Genomic DNA, 11413 nt, shown 5'->3' on the forward strand with positions numbered 1-11413 from the left:
AGCAATAACAGTAATTATAATCCAAATTTTTTGTTCACACCAGTATTTGAACACTGGCCATATGGCTCAAACAGAGCCATATCCAACCTTATATTTTCCAGGCGAACTCTCCCTTATTTTCCCAGAGAGGTAAAATATCAACGTCTGAATGATACACGTGTAAAAAAATTTTTTAGTTGAATGATTGCTTCCTTGCTTGAAGTTGCTAAGACTTTCTGAGCACCTTTAGAGCTGACTTCTGTAAGACTGAAACTGTCTTTAGGAATTTAATATCTATTTGTTTAATCAGGTTATTCTCACCTAATCTGGGAAATTAAGAGACAATTGGCTTCAACTTGTCTTCAGATCCTTGGTTTTAAAAACAACAACAACAACAACAAAAGCTTAGGTATGAGTAATCTTTCTTGAATTGAATTACTAATTTTTTTATACTTTAGGTTTCAGAAAGTTGGGCACAGTTCTATTTATTGTCCCTTCCTTCTTCAGATTTCCAGAATTTAACTCAATTTTTTCTTTAATCCTGCTTGGCATCAATGTGTTAGAAACTTAGCAATTTCTTATGAGAAACTGTGAAAACAACCATTAACGAACACCTTTTGGACAGACTGTATTTGAGGCATATATGAATATATAGTATTTTGTTGGTTTTTTTGAGCTAAACCAGGTAGGAATAATGTCTTCAGGAGACAAACCACAGTCCTTTTTATTGCTCCTTTGCTGAATTGTAACAAGCTTGGAGCTTAAAATCCTATAGATATATGCTGAATCACTTCCTTTGGGCCCTTGACCACATTGAATTTCCATCTGTTACTTTTACCTAATCACAACTTAGAGTACTACTTTGTAAAGTTTATTTTCACCATCAACATTTCACTTAGAGTTAACTGTGATCTTAAGATTTTTACTGTGCAGTACTTGCTCTGTCATTTATAAAATGTCATTTATAATGACTTTAATAAGATCAGCTTGCATGTTAGTATCCGGAAGGCTCACAGTTTGAGATGTGTTCATTCTCCCTAATTTTGTTTTCTCTTAAACAACTTCTATATCCACGACATGAGGTAAAATGGATTTTGGTCCTAGGATGACTGATTCTTTTTTTTTTAAATTAGCCTTTGGGATAGAAGTTGTTTAAAAGTCTTTGAAAATGTAAAGAAATTACATTCACTGGCTCTCCTTCTTTTACGTTACATATTTATCCCCCTGAAATAAACCCAACATCCTTTTGGACCCCATGTTGCTCTACCCATAATTGTCTGCGTGCTTTAAGGTATTTAGTGCCCTTATCATAACCTCTTCTTGTTAATGAGGTCAAATTAGAAATGCAATATTTTGGTACGGTGGCCCTTTATAGACACAATCGTTCCTCACCCACCTACCCCGAGACACATCACTGAGACTTGTGCGTGTTTGTACTCGGTTTTCCAAACCTCTGCGTAAATACCTTTTGGTGGTGGTGACTTGGCCCTATCACTCACAGAGTTCAGTTACCTTAGAGCCGCATTTGCTATTAACATGACTCAGGAGCTGCATGATTACAGCAGCTCAAAGCCTGTTGTTTAATGTAATCTTCTAACTCTGAAATCAGGTGTGCCAGGGGGCCAAAGGTTACAAGCAAATGAGCTAAAGGGAAACAGGTGCCAGACTTAGTCATGATTCAAATGGACTGAGAACATTCTCTATACTTAATGGCTTTTGACACATTTCTTCCAACCCACCCATTTTCAATGACAATTACGGAGTGGAAATTTCACTATCCTCTTCCTTGGAAGAGGAAGAAGCAAAGCATGCCTTCAGTCTGCAGAATTCTCAGGGAAGGTCCCCAAAGCGAGGCTACGGCACAAAGAAGACTCAGGGAGTACAGGTGAGTGGGAGCTTGTGAAGGAAAGGAGCTGGGTTGGTGTGAGCTGTAAACTTTTTCCAAGCTGGTGAGGGAGCTCAGAGGGAGTGACTACAGATCCCAGCTGCTTGGTGCATGAGTCAGGGCCCTGAGGGCTAGAGCCTGCTACAGGGAGGGGCCTGAGTCTGGCCCACAGAGTTCCTCAGGAGCACCAATGGGCAGACAGATATTTTCCTGGCAGTTCACCTGAGCGATTCAGAGAGGCAATTATCTCTGAACAATGCAGATGGAAAGCCAGGAGTAGAGCAGGAGCTGGGTCAGTTTGCACTGCGTGAGATGGAGGCTCTGAATCTGCTCACAGGCCACAGGGCTCCAGGGAGAAAGTTCAGACTCTGCTGGGAAAAGTGCCTGAGGGCGACTGACCGTGGGCGACCATGGGAGAGTCCACAAGAGTCACGAATCCAGCAAGAGACTTCAGCCATCACAGAAGCAGTCTCAGGGAGAAAAGGAAAACGCAGAAGGAAACGAGGGATCCGTGGGTGAGACTCGTCCGGCCAGTTCTAGAGCATTTCCTTATTGAGGCCAACCCGTGGGGATGAGACAATCACCCACTGGTGGAGTGGAAAGAACCCGAAAGATCTTTGTGTCTGACCCCTTCCCTGTCACAGTGGAGCCCGGTGAGGCGACATGATTTGCAGAAGGCCACACAGCCCGTGAGTCGTAAACTGCAAATCACAACTGCCTGCTCGTTACCTCTGGGATTTAAGCAGATGATCTGCTGAGCTTGTGCTGCTCACAAAGGGCTGAGGGTGGCTTGCCATAAAATGCAGAGAGTGAGTAAACAGAACGTGTGGAGGCAGGTGATTTTTGAGAAAGTGAGAGGAGCCGGTGGTCAGACTTGTGGAATGATTAAGAAGCAGGTTTTAGTGACTGGATTGAGCTTGGCCAGGCAACAGACTGGAAAGAAAGATAAGGAGTGGTTTCTGCAGCCATTCATCATCCTTACAGAGCAGGGCCCTAAGAACTGGAGAGTCTCAGGCGCGTATGCGTGTGTGTGTATCTGTGTGTTCAGCTTTAGGGGAGGAAGGGACAAGAGGATCTTTAATAGAAGATGGAATCTATGCAGAGAGGCGGGGCTTCCTCCTTGAAATCAAATGATACTGGCATTGACAAATAAAAGGGGAAAAAAGATGAAGGAGCTTTCCAGTTGGAAATCAAAGAAAATGATGTATAAAATATTTTTTCAAACATTTGACAGTAAGTCCTTTAAACTGATTCTGGGGAGACATTTCAGTTCACTGGGTATGAAAATGTACCTGATTTCACTGATCCAAATAACAAAGTCAAACCAAAATGAATAATGGACAAGAAGGTAAAATAAAGAAGTGGGCAAATTGGGACACTTGGGGAGATTCAATGCTTGTTGTGGTTCGGAGGGGGGCTCTAAATAACAGATTGCACCCCTGGCGGCTACAGGAATATGGATTGGGACAAGGGTGCCAAGCTGGAGAGAAGGGTGCCCTGGGTAGAATCAGACGGAAAGGATGACACAGCAGCAATAGGGCGAAAGTACATCAGAAAGGACCATGGAATCTGTGTGGTCGGAAATTCCATTCTCAGACAATAAAACTGTGCATGGATGAATGTACCTGAGGCAACTTGACCAGAGTAATGAGACTAAGAAACAAAATGTGAAAGCTACACATGAAGATGCAGAAGCTACAAGGCTGAGGCAGAAGCCAGCTCCATGTTTTATAAATCATTCTCCTAGATGCCTGGGCTCTATAACCTGAGGTCAATTTGACATTCTCTCCTTCCTACCCAGACAATCACATTCTGTTGTTTTCCTCCTAGCATCACTCTCATTGATGGCTTCCCTCTTGCTCCCCTACCACTATTTTAGTCTCAACACCTCATTCGGGGACACTGGCATGATGTCCCCACTGGTCTCTGTACTCCCATCTTTTTGGAAGAGTGCATTGTAACGATCTCAGATTTGACTGTATTCTCTTTACCCCTCTCATTAGCTCCGAGATAATAAGCCTGGACCCACCCTAGCCATCCAGCCTCACCTCCCTCTTCTCACGTGGCCCCTTGTAGACACTTTGCTCCCCTCCAGGCCTGTTCCTTTCGTACATTCCAATTCCCTTTCCATCTTTGGAATTGCAGCTTCCTCTTCCCTTTTACCAGTGTTCTCTTCTCCCTCTCACGTCTCACAACGCTGTCCCTCCTTCTTTTTAAATCAAACAGTACTGAGTGTTGAAGTTATTTAAACACAGACTGAGGGTCTCTGGAGGGATTTTATTCTAAATCTAATCTAGATCACACCCATTGTTTTATCACACTTACGCCCACCTTCTGACCTTCTTTCTTATCTCCCTCTAAAGCAAAATACTTTGCTTCTTGAAGTTGGCACCTCCTGACATAGTTGACATCCTGTCCAAAATTTATTTTGCAACTTCGGACAAATACGTAAACCTCTCTTGCGTCTCAGATTTCCACCTGTCAAATGAATAATACCTTATAGGGTTGTTGTAAAATGAAATTCCCTATTAAAGAGCTAGATACACAATAAATGCTAAATAAATGGTTATCACTATCATTAGTGTTTTGAGGACCAGTTTCTGAGTAAAGTAAGTTATTTCAGTTCCTCCTTTGGCCTCATAAAACATACACAAAACTGGCTATCATTGATAGCCTCTTACGTATTAAGGATCTTTCAGCTTTTTACGTGATATATTGACATTCAGGAAGCAAGACCTATATCTGCATTTGGTGAAGTGGAAAATAAACTCAAAAGACCTCTCAGTTAAGGCATTCTTAGGAAATCATTGAAACCTCATAAATTGGGATAATGAGATCTAATGTGCACAATTATTTGTCCAACCTCCTCTCCAGGCCTCCTGACCCAGCTGGACTTTTGATCTTTCCCCATCCAGCGCCTCTTCCAGCTCTTTCCACCTCTACTCAGCCATTCCTTATCAATCTCAATGCCACCTTTTCTTTTGCCTCACACTTCTTTCCTTTGTTGGTGTTTCCCTGAGTCCATCCTAAGACCACTTCCTTCGTTCTACATGCTCTCTGTCTGAGCCATTTTGTATGGTCTCTTGACCTCAACTAGCATTTTCTGTGCTGAAGAAGCCCAGTAGTAACCTCTAGTCCTCACCTTTCTCACAGACCCTAGCTCCATATTTGTCTCCCTAGACATGTCCATCCAGATGAACACAGGAAGTAAAGCCTCAACACACACAAACTAAACGGCCTCCCTTTCCCCATATTTGCTCCATCCGCATTATTTCCTTTCTCAATTAACAGCATTTTTAAATTACCGAAGTCTTTGTCCTCTTCCCTTACTCTTTGATTCCTTTCAGCTAGTTTTTTCTCATAATGATCCTGACTCTTAAATATTTCTCAGATCTGGCCCTCTTCATTCTTTACTTTTCTCTAGCCTCTCATCATCTCTCACTTAGACTAACTCAATAGCCTTGTCTGGTCTCCCTGCATCTCCTCTCTAAGCCCTCCAATCTTGTGCTCCATTTGTCTTTCTGAAACCCGAATTTGGGCAAGTCATATGCTTGAGTTAAAAATGCCAGTGCCTCTCTAATCACCCAAAGAATACAGCTCAAGCATCTTAGCATGGAATATGGGGCCTTTCCCTCTGTCCCTTACTAGCCTCAATGGCCACAGTCCCTCCACTGGCCTCTCTACATACAAATCCAGCCACTCCGACCTTCTCCCTAATCATCTTTCCAGTCTCAATGGCCTTCCACTCACTATGCCTTTTGCCTGAAATACCCTTTCCTCCCTTCTCTGCTTATCCAAATTCTACTCTCCTTTATGAGTAATGCCCTGGACTCTGAAGCTTTCTTAGCCCCAGCAGACATGGCTGCTGCAACTTTTAGACGTATGTCACACCTTGTTCTCATGGCTGGTCACCCTCCTGCAGTGTAACTGGTCATTTGTGTTGTCTGACTCCCCAGCAAGACTGAGTTCCCTGAAACCTGGAAAGACGTTTTATTTATCTTTGTGTTCACCCAGTGCTGTTGCTGCCTGTAAACCCCCACTGAATGACGGAATGAGTGTCTGCCTTCATTTCTCAGGACTTTGTTATGAAACTCAAATGAGAGGGTGTTTTTGAAAGAACGTTATAAACTAAACTACAAATATAAGAACCCTAAATAACCCAGACTTTCCCTGGGCCCTAAAATGACACCACTTCTGGGTGAATGAAGGAGATTCTTCACTTCCAGGAAATCAGACTTACTCTTAATCAATCAAGACCATTTAAGACTTGGAGTGGAATCAACAAAAGCCAAATTGTCTTTTGCAGCCTGTTTTTCTGTGTTCTGTCAGCGCAAATGACGTTAAAATATGCATTTCAAAATACGTTCTAATGGACTATCTCAGAAATACATAAGTAACTAATTAATAATGTGGCTAACAGGAACAGAAAATATAATAGGATTCCAACAGATTTTAGAGCATCTTTTTAGACAAGTGTGGAGCCTGACTGGAGGGTGTTATAATGGCAGGAGGGAGGAAAATACTAAATGAACAGGACTGTTCAGAGCCTGAAATGCAAGAAAGGTGAGTAGAGATGCAGAGCCCAATTCCTGGCTCCTGGACAATCTGTTTGAAGTGCGAAGATATGGTGGATGTAGCTGTCCCTAGCAAAGTGCTGCAACTAGGGCTGCCAAAGTTAGCAAATAAAAATACAGGGCACCCCCATATTGCAGGAAGCATACTTATACTAAAAACATTATTTGTTGTTTATCTGCAGTTCAAATTTAACTGAACACTATATTTTATCTGGCAAACTAAGCTGCAACCCAAGGGACTTTAATATCTTTGAACCTGATCTCAGTGGCTCTAGGGCGTTTGAGAGAAAGAATTATTATGGGCTTTCTTATTGTAAACAACCAGAATACTTTAAGGCCACAATTAAAGTGGTGGTGGACCGCCATCTAGTGGAAAAACTCTGAGAGTGCAAGCTTAAGTTGGAGGCGTAGAAGGGGTTTTTTTCTGGAGTCTGCAAGGAAGGATTCTGCTCCCACCAACTGCACACTGTTGCACTGTTGGAGGGTGATTGCATCAAGAGGATGGGGACTGGGGGGAGGGGGCACGGGGGGAGGGTGATGTGGGAGGAGTGCTGAAATGTGCGTGCCCTGTGATTTAAGGAGAGAAGTCGCCTGACCATGGCCCTCCAGCATGCAGTGTCTGCTCCCTCACTCCCACCAAATCCAAAACAAGAGCTATAGCTAATTCTAGCTCAAGATCCTTCCAAATGGGGTTGGCTCAGAGGCATGTGGAGCTATGACATTCTGCGGGTCTAATCCCAGGTAATTATTATGAGCAATGGAAGAAGTCATCCAAAAGGTAACACTGTGGCTACAAGCTCAGATTTTAAAAGGGCTGAAAAGATGTACAAGTTAAAAGGAGGAACATCCTGGAATTTCAAGGGTAATATCTCAAAGTGTGGAACCCAGAAACTCAGTGCTGCAAAACATGCTAAAGACCAATACTAACAGTAAGACTAGCAGTGATAATAATAAAACCAAACTTGGAACAGGAAGAACAGGGAAAAGATAAATGTACTTCTCAAGGAACACATTATAACGTCAACATATAATACCGAGAACATGTGACTCTTATTTTAGTCTGTCTTCTCCAGAAAAGACAACATTCTAGAAATTAAAAGCATTGGACAAAAAACCCAGGATGGTCTCAAAACCCAAACAGGAGTCTTATAGCTGATTTATATTTAATTATAGATTGTATTTAATTCTATATTTCTTCCAGAGCAGAACAGGAGAGGATCTCTAAGATTTAAAACAGGCAATTGTCCTAATTTTCAAAGAGATGATTTGTAGAAACTAAAGGAGAATAAATTTAATGTAAAATTCTCATAAATTACTGGAAGAGATGATTGAAAGATGGTTTGTGAACATTTAGATTAAAATAATCATAAAAGACAATAGGTGTTCCTTATGAATGAGCCATGCCAAACGAATCTTATTTATTATGTGGTTATGTTTCCAAGAACATTAAATTATTAGAGTGCTATAAAGAGAATATGTTTTGATTTTAGTGAGTCATACAGCAAAGGTTTTTTTTTTCCCAAAATCCTGTGAACGGCAAAGGATGGCCCTGGATGATAATATAGTGACGGAGGATTTTAGCTAGTTTAACTCTCTACTCAAAAAAGTGCTCATTAATATTTTCAAGGAGTTACGTCAAAATGTTCTGTACTTGCTTGTATCCTGTTTACTAATTTTGAATGACTTGCTCATAAAATTCATAAAACATACTGAACAAACTTACAGGGAGAAAAAAATTGCAAAAATATGGCTAATCTATATAAGGACTCCAAACCATCTTAACAGTGTCAATAATGGGTTAAAATTAACCAAATGAAACTAAACAAGCAATATAAATGTTTGTATATTTAGATTCAAAATGTCAATTCTACAAATACAAAATGAGAGAGAACGGCTTTAAAACAGCTTCTGTTAAAATGACCTAGGGGGTCACAGTTGACAAAAAGTTTGTCTTGGATCAAGAATATGAACTGGCTAAAAAAATAAATAAAGGCCAATTTCTCTCCAGACAACATTAATTGAAGAGAAAGTCCTATTTGATGGAGGTAAACAGTCATACTGCACAATGCAATTGACCAGAACTCCAAGTAAGGTTCAGTTCTGACTCCATTCTTTTTTTTTTTTTTTTTAAATCATATTGGAGTATGGTTGATTTACAATGTTGTGTTACTTTTAGGTGTACAGCTACGTGATTCAGTTATACATAAACATATATCCATTCTTCTTCATATTCTTTTCCCATATAGGTTATTACAGAATACTGAGTAGAGTTCCCTGTGCTATACAGTAGGTCCTTGTTGATTACCTATTTTATATATAGTAGTGTGCATACGTTAATCCCAAACTCCTAATTTATCACTCCCCCCATCTTTCCCCTTTCGTAACCATGTTTTTTTTTAAAGTCTGTGAGTCTGTTTTGTAAATAAGTTCATTTGTATCATTTTTTTAGATTCCACCTGTAAGTGGTATCATATATTTGTCTTTCTCTGACTTACTTCACTTAGTATGACAATCTCTAGGTCCATCCATGTTGCTGCAAATGGCAATATTTCATTCTTTTTTATGGCTGAGTAATATTCCATTGTATATAGGTACAACATCTTTATCCATTCCTCTGTTGATGGACATTTAGGTTGCTTCCATATCTTGGCTATTGTAAATAGTGCTGCAGTGAACGCTGGGGTGCATGTATCTTTTCGCATTATGGTTTTCTCCAGATATATGCCCAGGAGTGGGATTGCTGGAACCTCCATACTGTTCTCCATAGTGGCTGTATCAATTTACATTCCCACCAACAGTGCAAGAGGGTTCCCTTTTCTCCACACCCTCTCCAGCATTTATTGTTTGTAGACTTTTTAATGATGGCCATTCTGACTGGTGTGAGGTGATACCTCATTGTAGTTTTGATTTACATTTCTCTAATAATTAGTGATGTTGAGCATCTTTTCATGTACTTTTTGGCCAACTCTAAGTCTTCTTTGGAGAAATGTCTATTTAGATCCTCTGCCTTTTTTTTTTTTTAACATCTTTATTGGAGTATAATTGCTTTACAATGGTGTGTTAGTTTCTGCTTTATAACAAAATGAATCAGCTATACATATACGTATATCCCCATATCTCTTCCCTCTTGCATCTCCCTCCCTCCCATCCTCCCTATCCCACCCCTCTAGCTGGTCACAAAGCACCGAGCTGATCTCCCTGTGCTATGCAGCTGCTTCCCACTAGCTATCAGTTTTACATCTGGTAGTGTATATATGTCCATGCCACTCTCTCACTTTGTCCCAGCTTACCCTTCCCCCTCCCTGTGTCCTCAAGTCCATTCTCTAGTAGGTCTGCATCTTTATTCCCGTCCTGCCCCTAAGTTCTTCATGACCTTTTTTTTTTTTTAGATTTCAGATATATGTGTTAGCATACGGTATTTTTTTTTCTCTTTCTGACTTACTTCACTCTGTATGACAGATTCTAGATCCATCCACCTCACTACAGATAACTCAATTTCGTTTCTCTTTATGACTGAGTAATATTGCATTGTATATATGTGCCACATCTTCTTTATCCATTCATCTGTCGATGGACACTTAGGTTGCTTCCCTGTCCTGGCTATTGTAAATAGAGCTGCAACGAACATTGTGGTAGATGACTCTTTTTGAATTATGGTTTTCTCAGGGTATATGCCCAGTAGTGGGATTGTTGGGTCATATGGTAGTTCTATTTTTAGTTTTTTAAGGAACCTCCATACTGTTCTCCATAGTGGCTGTATCAGTTTACATTCCCACTGCCCATTTTCTGATTGGGTTGTTTGTGTTTTTGATATAGAGCTGCATGAGCTGTCTGTATGTTTTAGAGATTAGCCCCTTGTCAGTTGCTTTGTTTGCAAATATTTTCTCCCATTCTGTGGGTTGTCTTTTCGTTTTGTTTATGGTTTCCTTTGCTGTGCAGAAGCTTTTGAGTTTAATTAGGTTCGGTTTTATTTTTGTTTTTATTTTCATCACTCTAGGAGGTGGATTCAAAAAGATATTGCTTTTTATGTCAGTGTTCTGCCTGTTTTCTTCTAAGAGTTTTACAGTATTCGGCCTTACATTTATGTCTTAAATCCATTTTGAGTTTATTTTTTTAAATTTATTTATTTGGCTGTGTTGGGTATTTGCTGCGGCATGCAGGATCTTTTTTGCACAGCATGAGCTTCTCTCTAGTTGTGGCACACGGGCTCCAGAGCACAGGGGCTCAGTAGTTGTGGCACTTGGGCTCTAGTTGTGGTGCACAGGCTCTAGAGCACGTGGGCTTAGTTGCCTCATGGCATGTGGGATCTTAGTTCCCCGACCAGGGATCAAACCCACGTCCCCTGCATTGGAAGTTAGATTCTTAACCACTGGACCACCAGGGAAGTCCCCATTTTGAGTTTATTTTTGTGTATGGTGTTAGGGAGTGTTCAAATTTCATTCTTTTACATGTAGCTGTCCAGTTTTCCCAGCACCACTTATTGAAGAGACTATCTTTTCTCCATTGTATATTCTTGCCTCCTTTGTCGTAGGTTAATTGACTATAGGTGCATGAGTTTATCTCTGAGTTTTCGATCCTGTCCCATGGGCACCACTCTTAAAAGGAACATCCACAAACTCATATTCATTCGAAGAGAGGAATTTAAGGTGGTAAAGAGTGAGACCGGGCCACTTGAGGCCAGGGCTCTGAGGAATGACATACAGTCCTCAGATTTTGTGATATTAGGTTTATTCTTTGTAGCACGTGGAAAGCAAAACTCAGATCAGTTAAACAATATTGACTTCCTCCTAGTAGAAGAAAGAACTTCATAATAATTAAAACTTTCAAACATTCTGTAGGCTCTTGTGCAAAGGAGCTAGCCGCCCCCTCCTTTGCAGCCCCCCTAGAAAATCAAGACTGAATGATCCTCCATCAGTGGTGGTATAGAGATCATTCCTGCATTTGCCAGGTGGTTGGACTTGTCAGCTTAGGATTC

The 11413-nt window shown here is 40.8% G+C and overlaps 1 pseudogene across 1 annotated transcript in view; it reads right to left on the reverse strand.

Annotated features, from left to right (window-relative positions):
- The window catches only part of LOC309666436 (olfactory receptor 2F1-like), a 617177-nt pseudogene that overhangs the window by 450340 nt on the left and 155424 nt on the right, over positions 1–11413 (reverse strand). The window lies entirely within an intron of this gene.

This window comes from Balaenoptera physalus, assembly GCF_965194825.1.
Source record: "Balaenoptera physalus genome assembly, chromosome: 8".
NCBI lineage: Eukaryota > Metazoa > Chordata > Mammalia > Artiodactyla > Balaenopteridae > Balaenoptera > Balaenoptera physalus.